We start from the raw sequence: 16,195 nt of genomic DNA, 5'->3' as shown, positions 1-16,195 counted from the left end.
TTCTGATTCAATCAAGACAGATAAACAGTTATAATGACTATTCCTTTCAGGCCTGTTCATATTAGTTTCCTCTTCTTCATCCAATGGGGGAAAAAAAGATGTCAAGCAAGAGGACTCCATTTCCCACCACCCATCAGCACAAGAAGTGACATTACTAGATCTCCCATCATCCATCAGTACAAAGATTGACATCAAAGTTTTCCTACCAAAACGGTCTTTAAAAGAAGAAGGCAAGCAAGAGGAGTTAATTGCCCATCACCCATCAGCACAGGAAGTGGCATAAAGGGCTTTCCCATCACCCATCATCAAAGGAAGTGACATCACTGGATCTCCTATCATCAATCTGCTCCAAAATGTGATATCACTGGTTTCACGGCGAAACCATTTTTAAAAGAAGGAGCCAAGCAAGAGGACTTCCTTTTCCGTCACCCTTAAGCAAATGAGGCTACATAATTGGATCTCCCATCATCCATCAGCAAAGAAAGTGCCCACTGGATTTCCCATCATCCATCAGCAAAGGAAATGATAATAGGATTTCCCATCATTCATCAGCACAGGAAATTACTGGTTTCTGGCCCACGGCACCATGTGCTCCTCCCCCCCTCTCAGGACCTACTTAATCAAAGCTGCAACTTGAATGCGTAGCGAGCAGCCCACTGGTGTGCTTAAGTCAAGCATTCCTGTGTCTATGACTGCCTGGACAGCACCCAGTGCTAGGAATCCTGGTTCTCCCCCTACCCACTGCACCCCTGCGCTCCTTTGAGCTCTCAACCCCAGCCTGCTTGCTACCACACCGCACAACACAACACAACATGGAAAAAGTGCTCCCATTCTCCTCCTGCAAGTTCTCATGCACTGATCGACACCCCAGGCCCACCACTCCCACACTAACACATCCACTACCAATCCACACACCTGCTCACACTCAAACTGACCAAAGACACCCACACATCCCACCACACTCTCATGCATGTCCCTTGACAGCTGCTCGTTCACCAAACACGCCACAGAGATATGCACAACCACCCTCCAGACCTCCTCTACCTCACAGAAACATGACTACGGTCAACCTCTGCACTGGACTTCACCACAGCATTCCCCACTGGCTATAAGAGTGCCAAGGCAAGACAGTCAGCACAAGCCCGGAGTTGGAGTGAACATGTTAAAAAATACCATAATCTGCACCACCTGCACAGACACCCTCACCAGCTATTTGGAACACCTCATGTACAAGAAACGCATCACAGCTAATTTCTGCCTGGACAGAACCCTTGTATACAGACCTCCAGCACCCCACACAATTTTGCCAGCGACATCACAGACTTCGTTGCAACTCATCATCAACCAAAGCACCTTCATCCTCATCAGAGACCTAAACTTTCAACTAGAAGACTGACACCAACACAAACTCTACGTTCCTTCTAGAAAACCTCACAAACCTTTGCTTCACTCATCACATTACCAAACCCAACCACCAGGCACCTATTTCACCCATTTTCTCCTCAATCAGCATCATCAAATTTGACAACCCAGCAAACATGACGTAAACAGACCACGCTCTCGTCAGTTTCAGCATACCTATCCTGAACCACCATAGACCTTCCACCACTGGCATCGCCCTCTGCAGATAGAAAAGCATCACAGAAAAGGAGTGGGCTCCAACCCTCTCCGCACACCAGCCAGAGCACACTGAAAGTCATTAGGAACATCAAGAGCTTGATCATCACATGCCCAACATTCTGGCTTCTCCTCAAGTGCAACCCAACAGCAATGGCCCAACCACAAGCCAGTTGGTACATAGAGGAATTCAGGCTGACGAAACGCCACTAAAAGCAACTGGAGCGCAAATTGAGAACAAGTCAAGGCTCCACAGATAAAGAGATGTTCAAATCAAATCCATCCTTTCTACTGGAATAGGCTGCAAGAAAGTCAAACCGTACATTATAGGGTCCTATCAAAAACGATCTCAAAATGTTACCCTGGACAGAGATTACAGAGTACTCAGGAGTTATGCTGAGTAAATCAACATAATGGAGGGTGGGAGAGCCCTTTGTATAATATTCATCCAAATGGGCTGAAGGAAAACAGGTAGCAAATCCTGTATTAGTTAAAACAATTCTCTATTTACAAACATTATTTTAAAAAAAACAGAAAAAGCGGCAGCTTACACAACTCACCGCTCATGCTACAGTGTAGCAAGGTTCTCCCTCTTAGCCGCAAGACAGCAAGAGGTCCAGAGACGGTTCAGATATCATGCAACGTCTGCGTGCATTCTGATGCTCGCGTGCATCGCTCATGCTGTTACCCAGCAAAACGTGCTTGCCGTTCCGGCCCCATCGGAAAGGAAAAAGAGACCGGCAAAAAGTCATGTGTGTAAGATTAGAAAGTTGCAAAACAGCATCTGAAAAGAATGTCATGCAGTAAATGGATGTATGACGTGTAAAAGCATGGCTTGTTAACACAGTCTACTTGAAGAGATCTTTTCATGTTAATTTTGTGGAATATACATTCTTGGGTATAGATACTGTGGCAAAGATAGAAGTACATCCAATGCAGGTACACCTAAATAGTTTTTGTTACATGATGTAGTTACATGAATTAAATATGGTACATATATTATTCTACTATCCTAGACAACCCAGAGGGTAGGGGGGCAATGTATTTAAAAGGCAGGACATGTACTTGTAAGTTTTACATGTCTCGGGAGAGGAAAACTCTTCAAGCCTCTGGAATCACAATTTAAATTCTAAACTTATGGTGAAGTCGCATTGTAAATTGCAATTCTGAAAATGCACCTTTTAGAAAGTTGGCCCAAAAGATGGACGGAGCACCCGAATCAATCAAACACTCACACCCAGTCACAAGATCTGGGCTTTGTGTATTCCTCCTAGACAGCTATACACATGAAGGACTGCAGTGCTGCTGAAGGACTGTCACTCTGCTGGACTACTACTCTGCTGGAATGATACTTTGCTGGGCTAGCCTACTGCCCTCTTGACTGGACCTGCATAACTTGACCCCAGAACCCAGAGTGACTCCAAGTGCTAGTTTGCTGGCCTCCTGACCTTAAGCCTCCAGGGTAACAGGCTTCCAACCTCTGCACCTGGACTCTGCCATGTGTGAGTTTACCCTGCCAAGTGGTGCCACCTCAGTCCTAGACCCTTGGAAGTGGGCCTACGGTGCTTGTCAGCGGAACTGATGCATCTTCTCTGCTGAGCGGCACATCCTCTAACCAAACGGATGCATCTTCTTGGCGGGGCAGCACATCCTCATAAAGAACCGACGCATCACTGCTGCTGCATGGATTGGACTTGGAGCAGAAGGTCTGCAACGCCCTCACAGTCTTCAGAACTGACGTATGGAAGATGATGCAGTGGATCTTCAATCCATGTTGCTGCATCTCTCGATGGCAGCTCAACTAGGAGGCCGCCCTCTGCATCACAACCTTGCAGCTCCTCAGAACCTACACATTGCCTCAGCTGTGTGCCGCATCCTCGGCACCTGGACTTCGCATTGCAAACCCCGTTGACGGGATCCTCAATAACGATGAAACAGAACCCAACACTGTAGCTTCACCACGTCTCGGAACCAACTCATCGGTTTTGCTTTGCTGCGCTTCTTGCCTCGATTCTACGTAACGATTTTCAACTGGGATTTAAGTTACTTTGTTCAGCAGACCTAACTTGTTCCCTGTAGCCAGCCCACACTCCATTACGGTAAGCCTGAACTTGTGACTTTGTTCCGGTCCATCACGACCAAATATCCCTTGTTGGAACTTTGTGCTTTTGGTGCTATTTTAGCCTAAATCTTTAAAATTGAATATCTCTGGTTTCCCTCATTGGATTTTTGTCGTTTTAGTTTTGTTTCATTTATTAAAACATTCTCTTTTTTTAAACATGATGTGGTATGTTTTTATGAAGTGTTTGCACTGTTTTTACTTGTTTGAAGTGTTGCACAAATACTTTACACATTGCCTTCAAGTTAATCCTGACTGTGCTGTGCCAAACTATCAGAGTTTGAGCACAGATTAATTTGGGTATGCTGATGCCTTACCCTAGCTAGTATTGTGGTTGCAGCTTGACCCGGGCACGCACCCAGTCAATCAGTAACCCAATTAATTGGTGGCTGGCATCTACAAAAGGGGAGGTCCCGAGGAGGGGTGCAAAAAAAATGAAAAATAAAAATACAATTAAATACTTATCAAATCCTCCAAACCAGACCTCTTTCTTTAACTGCAGCCCAGCCACCAGGAAACTCCCTTGAACAATCATGGTGCTGCTCTCATGCAACATGAGAGCAATGCCCTGACTGAAGGGCGCTGCCTCACTCGGCGCCCGAACGTGCTCTGGAGGCCTGCACTTACTCTAACCCAGCTGTCTCAAGATAGCTGGGTTAGAGATGTTTAAATTGTACATGCGTGGCTGGCCATCGCAAGACGGTCGAACAAAAAGATATGCGCTCTGTAAACAGTGTACATACAGTCCACCCTCCTCCCTGCTGATGTCACTCAGCTGGCTCTCCTATGTCCTGACGCTCTGTTCAAGATGGGGGATGAAAAATAAAATTGTAATGAATAATCATTTTATTTTTCATCTCTAGAGCTTTGGGGGAAATTTAAGTGGTACGACACTCCTCCACTCCGATGTAGGTGACGGACCTGACCCAATTTCTTTTGGGTACTTACTGCAAATCTCAGAAGATCGCTATGCAAACTGCTCTTTGCACTAGGATTGGAATTATATGTCAAACTTGAGACTTTAAAGTACAAAAAAGTATGTATTTCTGGGCCCAGAAATGCCCAGTTTTGGTAATTATATAAATGGAAAAACACTGATGTTATCCACTAATGTAAAGTGAAACCAAATTTTCATGGTGGCTAGATGCATGAGGCTAACTAAGGAGAGAGAAAACCCAGCCAAATAAATTCAGGGCCAGATGTACGACGATTCTGTGTTGTGAGTCGCAAATTGCGATTTTTTTGCGACTCACAAAACGGAAATGTACTAATGTGTCTTAGACACATTTATCTATTCCCAATGGGGTCACAAATGACCTGCCTCATCAATATTAATGAGGTAGGTTACCAATTTGCGACCCATTGGGAATGGCCAGCACTCACAGGGATGGTGTCCTACTGGGGTCAACAGACAACCATGTCTGTGACAGCTTTTTAAATGAAACTTTTTTTTTTTAATGCTGCCCATTTTCCTTAAAATAAAACGGGATGCATTTAAAAAACGAAAATGAAACATTTCGGTTTCATTTTTTAAAAGTAGACAGTGGCCTGTGGGACCATTGCCTACTCTAAAACAAAAAAAAATGCTGCCCAACACAAAGGGGAAGGGGGTCAGTTTGTGACTGGCTTACCCTTCACTTGAAGTAGTTGGTAACTGCGATTGTTTAGTGACTGCAAATGCGGTAGCAAACAATCGTATATACCAGTGCGACTCGCTATTAGGAAGGGACGCCCTTAGCACACACCTTCCTAATAGTGACTTGCAAACCCTATTTTGCGAGTCAGTAATAGGTTATCGATTCGCAAAGTAGGGTTTGTACATACCACAAACCTTTTTTAGCAGTTGCAAACAGGCTGATTTACTGTTTGTGACCACTAAAAAGGTTCATACATTTGGCACTTATATACAATACCTGTTCTTAACATTTTACTACCTCAATGGTTTACGGAGCTCTTTGCAAGTGAGTCTGAAAAGGGCAGACATAAAAAAAGCTGTTGTATGCAAAAACATAACGTACTTCAGAAAGGAGGTCTGGGAAGTTTGATCATTGCGGTTTACAGCCCAGCAGCTGCACACACTAGCTTAAGACACTTTGAAATGCAGTGTATTTTTAACACATGAGAAAAAGGGAAACATTAAAGAAAAATATATTTAATTAATGCCTTTAAATATCACCCACTTCTTCCCCCTCTAGGCCTAAAGTTGCCCAAGACTCTTAACACTTCTGAATTGACTGATATATAGGCCGAGTGGTTAGTAAATACGGTCTCGTTCTGTTGAAATGTTAAATTATTCACCACCACATATCATATTTATTTACTCCTCTCCTGCAAACTCTATGGGAGGCAGAAGATATTTCATCCATGATTTATAACTTCGACTGCAGTACACTGTGTCCTAGGAATTTGTAATTTTGTTTGAAAACATTTTGTTTTCATAACGTTTCTACTTTTCCCATCGTTAGCTCTCTTCTTTAGTGAGCCATCCCGTCTTATTAGTAGCGAGCACAGTGTTCTCAAGCACTCATTTCTTTCTGGTTCTACAGCTTTTATCAGTTTTGTTTAGAATACTGCTTCACCCTATTAAAATTACTTTTGATAAGTACACTAACAACAAGTTCACAATTTCTCTTTCTTCCTCATCCATACAGTGGTGTAACGAAAAATGATACCCCTACCCGCAGAATGTGATGAGGGACCCCCGAGTCTCCCATATCTCACAGATAATGTCTGGCTTTGAGCTGAGAGGGGCCCTCCTTGAAGAACTGGGTGCCCCCTGCGCTGCAGGAAATGATGAAGGAGATGCTTGGGCCTGCTTAACGCCCTTGCATCCAGATCGCCATTTCTTATATTCTATTTGACATTTACTCTCCTAATGTACTCTTGAGGCTGTTTTGAGGAAGCAAGATACTTTTCAGAAGTGCCTGGGCTACAGGAACGTGATTTAGTTTTTTTTTCTCCTGAGTTTTTTATATAGTGCGAACTTGACCCAAAGTTACCGGGTATCAAAGCGCTTTACATGATTACCAGTTACATTACACAAGGACACATTCATGTTTTTTTAGACATGGGGAGATTAAGTGATTTGCCCAGAATCACAGGATGTTGACCGTCATTGCTGAAACTCGAACCTGGTTCCCAAGATTTGAGATGAACCGCCCAAGCCCATTAGGCCACATCCTCTCCCTACATAGATTTTATTTTTGAAAAAATGCAACCAAGTACAAGCAATGAAATAGATATGAAATGACAAATAGAAACATTAATAGAGTTAAAACTTACACAAAATGGAAATAAGAAGTAAAGAATCGAGAATAGTTGCATATAGAACTAATGTTATAAAACGTATGAGGGAAATAAGAAGGAAAAGGGGGAGGGAGGAAGGAGGGAAAGGAAAAAAACGGGTGAAGGAAACACTTTTGTTGTTATTAAATAAATACATATGAATAGAACAAATCTTAATGTACTTTAAAAAGGTATCAAACAAGTTAAGAAAGAATATTGCTGTATATTAGAGTATGGTAGCGATTTAAAACGAGAGAAAAAAAGAAAATATATAATTACAAGTGTAAAACGACAATATGTCATTATTAACAATTCACGGTGGTTTGGGGGCTTCTTCCGATGAAGGGTGATGACGGATAGATCTTTGTACAGAAGCGCCTAAGAAAATCGTCACAGGAGACCATATATGTTCTCTTTTCAGGAGAAATCTCCCTATTAAGTATTAAATGCTTAGGCACACACTGTTCAGTCATGTGCAGTATAATGGTGATAGCAGACCTTCCTCATCTGAATTGTAGATAGGCCTACCACACAATGGTGAGCATTTGTTTGGGAGCAGATGGGCACAGGAAAGAGATATGAAGAGGCATTCCTTACATATTATAGTGTGTTCAATGTTACAGATCCAAATCTAGAATAAAATTAATAAGCTTAGCCTGCATCACTCTCCTCAGATACAGACATACAACTACATCTACCCAAGCATTCCGAAGGCAAAGCCAGGCCCATCTCTCCTACTTGTGTCTTCATTCTTCTCAATTTTAATTTTTTAAGTTAGCAAGCGGTCCACAGACTTTCTCCAGCTTGATACCATGCATGCGGTGAGGCACCATCAATTCTTCACAATCATGATGAAATGCGTACCTCTGTGTAGAAGTACATGTGCCAGTGGTAATTATCTGCTAGGGGTCTGCCTGGCTTCATACAGAACAAAGCCCTCACTTTGAACCAATCAGTATACAGGTGTATTGAGTATTTAATACACCAGGCGCTGTAGCTGAAATTAAAGCAAAAAAAAAATAAAACCATTCATACTTTCCCACTAAAAGGAGCCATTGATCATCTCAAATAACCTGAATAGTTTTGAATACTACAACCATAAGTATTCTTGGTAGAGCAACACAGTAATGCATTGACAAATGATTGTTCAAAACCTCGCCAATGTTTACTCTTTCTCTCGATCTAGAAATTCAATCCCCACACCCTACACTGACTGGGGGATTTTCCTTCAACATACTCTTACCAGACTTCTACGGACCGGAGTAAATCTACAACTGTGTCTAGATTGGAAAAACGCTTTGCCAAAAGTTTGTGAATACAGAGACACCTGTAAATTGGGCGTGTTCACTTATTTTTCAAGGCCTAAATATTACATTATATTACACCATACCATTGGGATCTCTGTGGTTGGTAGACACAAAGTAAGGAAAATGGAGTTTTATCTGCAGCAACCATTTGCTCTTTGGAGAGATTAAGTCAGAAGTATTTGTGTGTTAAAACATCAAAACAATGCATACTTAAAATATTTTTGAATTGCTCACAATAAGAATATGATGAAGTGCCAATTAGGATTTGAAAAATAGTTTGTGTATAAAATGTAGTGCATTATTGGACACGTCTGATAAATTCTTACCTAGTGTAAGCTCCGCTTTAGGTGAAACACGAGGAACATTGTTAAGAAGTTTGTTTTTTATGATAATTGCATATAACGAAGTCTTAAAGCAATCAGTACCAAACTAGACATTGCACTATAGGTGGGATGTACCATGTTACAACGCATACCATTACGACTACCTACTGTTACAACGCGACCATTACAACGCATACCATTACAACGCATAGCGCTTTGAGGTGCTGGATAGTGGTAAGTATAATTTACTATTCTAACTCCAGTCCCCGTGGACACCAGGGAAGGTGTTGGATAGTAAATTATACTTATTCCCTATCCTAGAGCGCCCCCCAGCGCAATGCGTTGTAATGGTATGCGTTGTAAAAGTTGCGTTGTAACAGTAGGTAGTTGTAAAAGTTGCGTTGTAACAGGTGTATACCCTATAGGTGTGGTAATCCTAGAGGAAGCCTGAATAAAATATATTGAAAATGCCCAAGTGCCCACCTGTGAAATGATTGGCATTTCACCTTAATCGAGGCGCTGGGTTCTTCCCATTTATGGATCCATCCACATCTCTAGCTTTCCATTGATCCTTCAAGGATAGGCCAGATGTCCCAATGCCATCCCAAGCAGAGGGCAGCGGAGGCTAGTTCTCGGTGCCCCTCATTTATGAGGGCCCCGCACGTCTGTTGGTAATTTGCAGACGAGAAGCCGTAGGTTACCAGTAAAAACTAGTAGTCGGGCACAGCACTGCACTGACCTCCCTAATTCTGTGTTATTATAGGGCTGAATAACAGGCCTATTTAGCTAGGAGGTCAGTGGGGAGGTACAATAGGGGTCAACAAGTATATTTTGCCCCATGCCCCTAAAGTCTGTCCTGCCCTGCAGACTAATGACAAAGAAGCAGATGTGGAGTTTGTACACAACTGACAATCTTCATAAAAACAGCCGTAGCTTGCTGTCACCAGCAATGTTCATTTTTATGTTAATGTTTTTTTTCTCGTCTGATATTTTCTTACAACACCATTTACTATCTCACAAATTGCACTCGGCCTACGGTCTTGTCTTCTAAAACAGCTACATTCTCGGCGTCCGTCTCTGGAGCAGGATGAAATCAACGGATATGTCACTGTGACACTTCTATCGCCCGAAGGCATAATAAACGCAATACAGCGAGGAAAGTATGCTTGGCACCGGAAGATGCAGCTTTTCATAAACCCAACACTTTGAAAACCCATTACAGCCTAATCTCAATTATATAATCAAGGTACGTTATACTTCACGCTGCATAACGCATGCTGGGCACGCGCCACGTGCACAGGACTGCCCTACATTTTATGCATGGAACATTAAAATATATTTATATATATATATATATATAATTGAAACGCCAAAAAATGAGCGATGTATTCATCGAAACGGAATGTATTTGAATGCAACCAAGCTTTTGCAAAAACTTTATTATGTATTTGAAGAGAAGAATGCGCTAGCCATAAGATTAACAGAATTCCATTTTACCGAGGAAGCAGAGCCCAAGCCTTGGAATGTTAGGAGATGTAACACCGTAGATACATACATCTGTCCAAGGTCCTTTCTAAAGGTTCCCAGCTCTAGCAGCCTCCTAGGCCCCCGAGATCATTGTCTGCAAACATTCTGGTTGTTTGGACCTGGAACTTTAAAAGGAGCTGGGAGCAAAGCTCCCCATGCTCACAGAGCACTTCCCTCTGATTCAATCTTCCTCAGCCAATGAGACTTGAGGAAAATACTTACTAAAATTGAGAGAAGTCTAAATACTCAGTAGTTTCGCTTCTCTTTATTCCCTGACATTTGTTCATGTCAACCAGAGTCCTGCTTGACCCTTCCCAGATGTTATACATCTAGAACCCTTCAGATGCCGGGGACTGGCCTAATAGAAAACTAAGCCCTCATCGTCAATGACGCACCATCTTCTAAGGCTTTATTATTCCACCACAGCATTACTTTTTTAAAGACTTCCATTTTTTGAGAACACAATATCCCAATATATTAACCGTCCACAACCCATCTACCTCTCCCATCACTCCTTGCATTTATGCTAATCTCTGACTCTGTACAGCACTCTGCTGTCTTTTGGCTAGGACTGTGCTATACAAAAACTATGCACATACATACATGCATGCATGCTTTTGCCTATATTGGTCTTACACTGCATGTTACCCACTTATTTGTTAGTTCAATGTCTCTTCACACTTCTATCGCTCAGTGACAACGATTGTAGCTCGAGTACTTTGCAATTTTAAATAAATAATCAATATTTAAATCATTTTAAGGTTAATTCGGTTGTACTACCTAAACTGAACAAAGATTACAACTCCAATAATTAATTAGAGTATTAAACAAAAGCCCGGGACTGCAGCAAAACAACCTTGGTTTCATGGAACCATCGGGTAACCTCAGCCAGAAAGCCTAAAATCAGAAACTCGAAAGCCTAAAAAACAGATTCTCTATGCTATATTTGAGGTTTTCTTATGACTCCAGCTACATTCACTTATGGACTAATGCACAATTTTCTTTATTACACAGGTTTTCATAGGTCACATCAATAGATGTCTGCCACTCCTTCATAATTACAAACACCCACCCTACAAAATGTGGCTTGTACTTCTACTCTAACCAAGTGCAAGCCAGTAGGAGGATGTTGAAAGACTTGGCCGTTTTGTGGATCGTTTGGGTGCTCTTAGCATTAGTCCCAAGTCAACTTGCTTACAGATGTTGCAACATGGCCCTTTGGGGCATCCATTACCTTGTTAAGCTATAGTCACATAAAATAACTATCAAACAGTGAATATGGACAATACTGAGAGATCACTAGAGCAGACTAGAGCAGCAGCTGAAAAAGTGTTGGCGAATGGTTGAACTACTCTTCAACAAGACTGCACACGAACGTTGCTTCAAATCTTCATTGCTATAGGTTCAAAAACAAGCTAACTTCATACCTGATACAATGGGTAATAAACTCAGTTCTTGAAGCGTACATGGCTCTCAATGTATACTGCAGAGCTGTGACACAAATAATCTGAAGAAATCATCAACAGGTGGAATAAATTATGACCTCACATACACTATAAATCTCCTCGTTCAAATCTGGCATAACCTAGTCTTTGTTATGAAGAAAATGGTAAAGAATACCAAGCACAAGATTTTGGACCTCATATTAGACCTCACAGCTGGTTCACCTGCCCAGCTTACCATACTCACCTGGGCCCATCAAAACTATATACGCAAATAAACAGGGAAACCTACACTCATATCAAATGTTTGTTTAACCATTCAGGGCCTATACAATTTGACTTACCAATCCTAGTCTCCTGGTACCTGAAATGCTAAAAGATCAAGGAGTTAGAATAATAGGTAGAACTATATCATTTTCACTCATATAATACCCACAGACTGTGGAAAAGTTTAAACTCTTTATCTATGTAAATTATTAAATGTCAGTGTCCATACCACATTAATTGAAACTTGATCAATCAACAAGAATATGATTGAGGTAAGATGAAATGAGAAACTTTCATTAGGGATTTAAACATAGGAAGGGTAGAAAAGGGAAACAGTACAATGACGAACCCACAATTATATTTACCTAGAATGGTGTGAAGACCAACCCTGGCCATGGGCTGGGTCAAAGGACAGAACCCCAAAGTGCAGGTGCCAGCAGTAAAGAATAGGTGCAAACCAGAATCAGGACAGCTACAGACCAAATTGGATCAGGACAGAACCACCTCAGGCTAAGACCGGCACTCACAGCTAACGTGCTATGCCTGCGTTGCACCTTTTCTGCAGCCAACAGCCAAACCCCGATTGGGTCTTTGGATCTCACTTCCCAGTAACCCCGATTGGATTATCGATTCTTCTGACAGAGTGCTCCGCCTGCACCTCTACTCTCGATCGCCTATTGAGTGCGTTGGGTCAGTGAGAGGTCAGCTATTCGCACGAGTCAGACAAATTAACCAGCTAAGGCTACTCTAGTTATACTATTTTCCAGGGCAGTGTACCACCCCTAATGTTGCAAGTGTAAGGATCCCCAATTTTGATTGGACAAAAGGATGAGGAGAGGTCCTCACACCATACCAAAATGAAACTTTTTTTCTGAATATTGAAATTAACGTTCCCGCCCATCAATTTATTTTTCTCATGCGTTTTTATTCCACCCAACAATTGAATGTTCTTATAGAAATACAATGTTAACAGTTTGTCTTCCGCTTGGGGTCATCAGGTTATGTTCCCAGGTGCATCTTCTAGTGTGATGAAAGTTTGGCTTTAGTTCAATGGCAAATGACTTAAGTTCTTTCTTGGAGTTTGACATGCGCAGTTTGGGTTTCAAAATGGAGTAATAGCACCTCATAGGCCTCAAATGTAATACATAAAAAACACAGAATAAATGAATGCACTGTATACCACTTATCTCTACTCTATTCCCATTGATTTATTTTAACTATTGCGTTTAGTGTTTAGGCAAAACAAACAGCTTAGCAAAAGCAGCAGTGCAAGCTTCATGCATGCTGTAACACAAAGCAGGTACAAAAGGGGGTGGTGATGGATGGAGCATCTGAATCAATCGTACACTCACACCCAGTCAAAAGATCTGGGTTTAATCCATCACCGTTCTTTAGCCCACTCTGCCACCCCAGTTCGGACATGGCTATATGCAAATCAGTCTGACCCTGTGCCTCATGTGAACAGTCCAGCCCGAACTGCCAACCCTGGACCGGAAACAAACTTCCGAGGACCGGTTTCTGGCATTCCAGCCGTCTTCAGCCCGGCTTGCTTGAATCCAGTGGCAAAGTGAGCAAGGGACTCACGTCTGAGCATACCCTGCCACGCTTATGGCAGCCAAATGGTCAAACACTCACACCCAGTCAAAAGATCTGGGTTTAATCCATCACCGTAAGGCACAGGGTCAGAGTGGGCTAAAGAACGGTGATGGATTAAACCCAGATCTTTTGACTGGGTGTGAGTGTTTGATTGATTCAGATGCTCCGTCCATCACCACCCCCTTTTGTACCGCTTTTGGCCGCTATAAGTGTGGCAGGGTATGCTCAGACAGATAGTACGTCATGTCACGGAAGTATGACAGACGCATGCACAGTAGAAAATCCCACGTAGCAGCAGCCATTTTAATGCAAGCGAATTATAGTTAGTAAAAGCACATAGGAAAGCTTCCCCTAGATGCTAGATAGGTCATGTGATGCAATATTAATTAGACAAAACACCGGCCGTCCCCAACACCCGAGTCCCCGGCTTTAGGGGCGGAGAAGGCCCAAATTTCTTTGGCAGGGTGCTTCCTCCCAGGGCGTCACCAGCCCCCGACAGACTCTATACATCGACCGGAACCCCGCCGCCACTGTCTAGGGGTCTCCGGTCGCGTTTCCGCTGCAAGATGAATTCGGCCGGGCACTTCCGGTTGGCGCCGCCGATGATACAGGCTCGGCGCCGGCCGTCCTCCCCACTCAAATCCCGGGCTGCAAGGGCAAAGAAGGCCCAAGTTTCTTCGGCCCAGGGCGACGCCATGGGCCCGGAGTCACTTCACCGCACGGCGCTTGTCTTCCACCGGGTCGGCCACTTAAGAGCGCCGCAGGATATGTGCAGGATGATGGGGGGTGAGGCGTGGGTCACCGGGAGTCACTGGCCTACACGGCTATCTTAGGTGCCCGCGTAGCTCCGCCTCCTCTCTCACCATATTTAAAAATATGTTCTCTTTTTCATGTAATAAGCATGTTAAATTATTCTTGTGTGCTTCAGCTATATCAATTGTACCCATAGTTAGAAAATATTCACCCATATAACGTGTTACATCACGCTTAGTATGTACAGGATTCAGGTTACTACGTATAGAAAGTTCTCATCTGATGCTTCTAAATCTACTTTCTATTGTTTAATGCTAAGTGCTTTTTCTTGTGTATCTATTTTTCTAGGTGTATCTATTGGTTCAGGTACATTAGTGTTATTCTTTATGTCTCTACTCATTATATAAGGAATAGCTCCTGTCAGTCCTAAATACTATGAGTACTATCACTATACTACATGTGCATATTCTACAGCATGTTTTTAAACAGTTTCTTTTTGGTCTTCCATTAACAGTAAGATCAGCCTTGGCTGACTAGGAGACTTAACCCTCTTTGTAACTTTTACACAGTCTTTTAACCTGTGTAATTTCTTTCAAATTGGTCTCACTTCTTTGTCAGTCTGATCCGCAATTGATTCATCAACACTTTCGTCACTTATTTCTAAGTGTTCGAAATCTTCAAGGATGACGTAAGTCCATTCAGGGCCTATGAATGTATTATTCAGTCTTTTCAATCGTGGACTTCTCCTTCTTGGTTGCTCTGTGGAAGGCCCAGCTTGACTTGATATTTCATTTACATGCTCTGGTTCTTCATTTATTGTTTTAAGGCGAAATTTCAATCTTTTGACAAAACTAGGCCACTTATCTCCTTTCTGAGTCTTTTAGCTGGCACTGTGCTTTGGTTTTCTTCAATTGTTCTTTTATTCTCGTTCAGTTGTGGCACAATTTGTACATCTATATCCCTCTCTATTTGACTTTGTCCAGGATTTGTTTTTGTTTCTTCTGCCTGAACACTAATCTGGCCTTGTTCAGGAGTGTGCTGAATTTGATTTTGACTTTGTTCGCCTTCTTCTTCCTGAACACGTTTTTCTACAACTATCTGGTCCTGTTCAGGTAACTCGATCTCTTGTTCTTCTTCTTCCTGAGCCTCCGCCCTAGTACCTATATGTCCCACCTCAGACTCTGGAGCTATAACAGGTATCTGGAATGTCTGAGTATATTGATCTTTCCTTATCTGATCCTCCTCAGGATCACCATTGGCTTGGATTTCTGTAATCGGAGTACGTTCTTCTAAACCCATCTCATCCTCACTATCAATCTGTCTATCTAAATAGGTTTGACTCCTTGTTCTTATGATCTTGGTAGGTATGTCGACTACTGGAATCCACTCATCCTGACTGGTGCTTGGTCGTTAATCAGCTATTTCAGGATCGATTTCTTGAGACCCTTCAGCTGTACAACCTTCGGCTTCAGGTTCATCAGGTTCAGTCACCCTTTTTGTGTTACTGGCATGGATCCAATTCGGAATTCCCTCACATTTTACAGCTGTGGTGGTGACCAATATCACTTGACGTGGCCTTCCCCACCTTGGTGCTAGACAAGATTCTCAAGTATGTTCTTTTATCACTACCCAGTCACCTGGCATCAGATCATGTGCTGGTGTTGATTGTCTGGCGACAGAGTCTTCTCAACCTGGTGAGAGATAGAACGCACTTGGTCAGCCAGTTCTTTACAGTACTCGAACACTATGTCATCAGATATATTTATCAATTTGTGTCCTGGCACCCATGCCTGTCTCATTGCTCTTCCCATGAGGATTTCATGAGGACGCAAGCCTGTTTTCTTATCTGGAATACTTCTGAGTCCCATCAGAACAAGAGGTAAAGCATCAAGCCATTCTAATTTTGTAGATGCATATATTTTTCCCAATCTTGATTTGATTGTGCCATACATTTGTTCA

The 16,195-nt window shown here is 42.5% G+C and overlaps 1 protein-coding gene across 1 annotated transcript in view; it reads right to left on the bottom strand.

Moving 5' to 3' along the window:
* Nucleotides 1-16,195, bottom strand: part of LOC147679546 (small G protein signaling modulator 1-like) — a 645,847-nt gene that overhangs the window by 341,260 nt on the left and 288,392 nt on the right. The gene's annotated exons all lie outside the window — the stretch shown is intronic.

Source organism: Lissotriton vulgaris, chromosome 11 (assembly GCF_964263255.1).
Source record: "Lissotriton vulgaris chromosome 11, aLisVul1.2, whole genome shotgun sequence".
In the NCBI taxonomy this organism is placed as follows: Eukaryota; Metazoa; Chordata; class Amphibia; order Caudata; family Salamandridae; genus Lissotriton; species Lissotriton vulgaris.
This window is presented reverse-complemented; position numbering and strand designations above follow the sequence as displayed.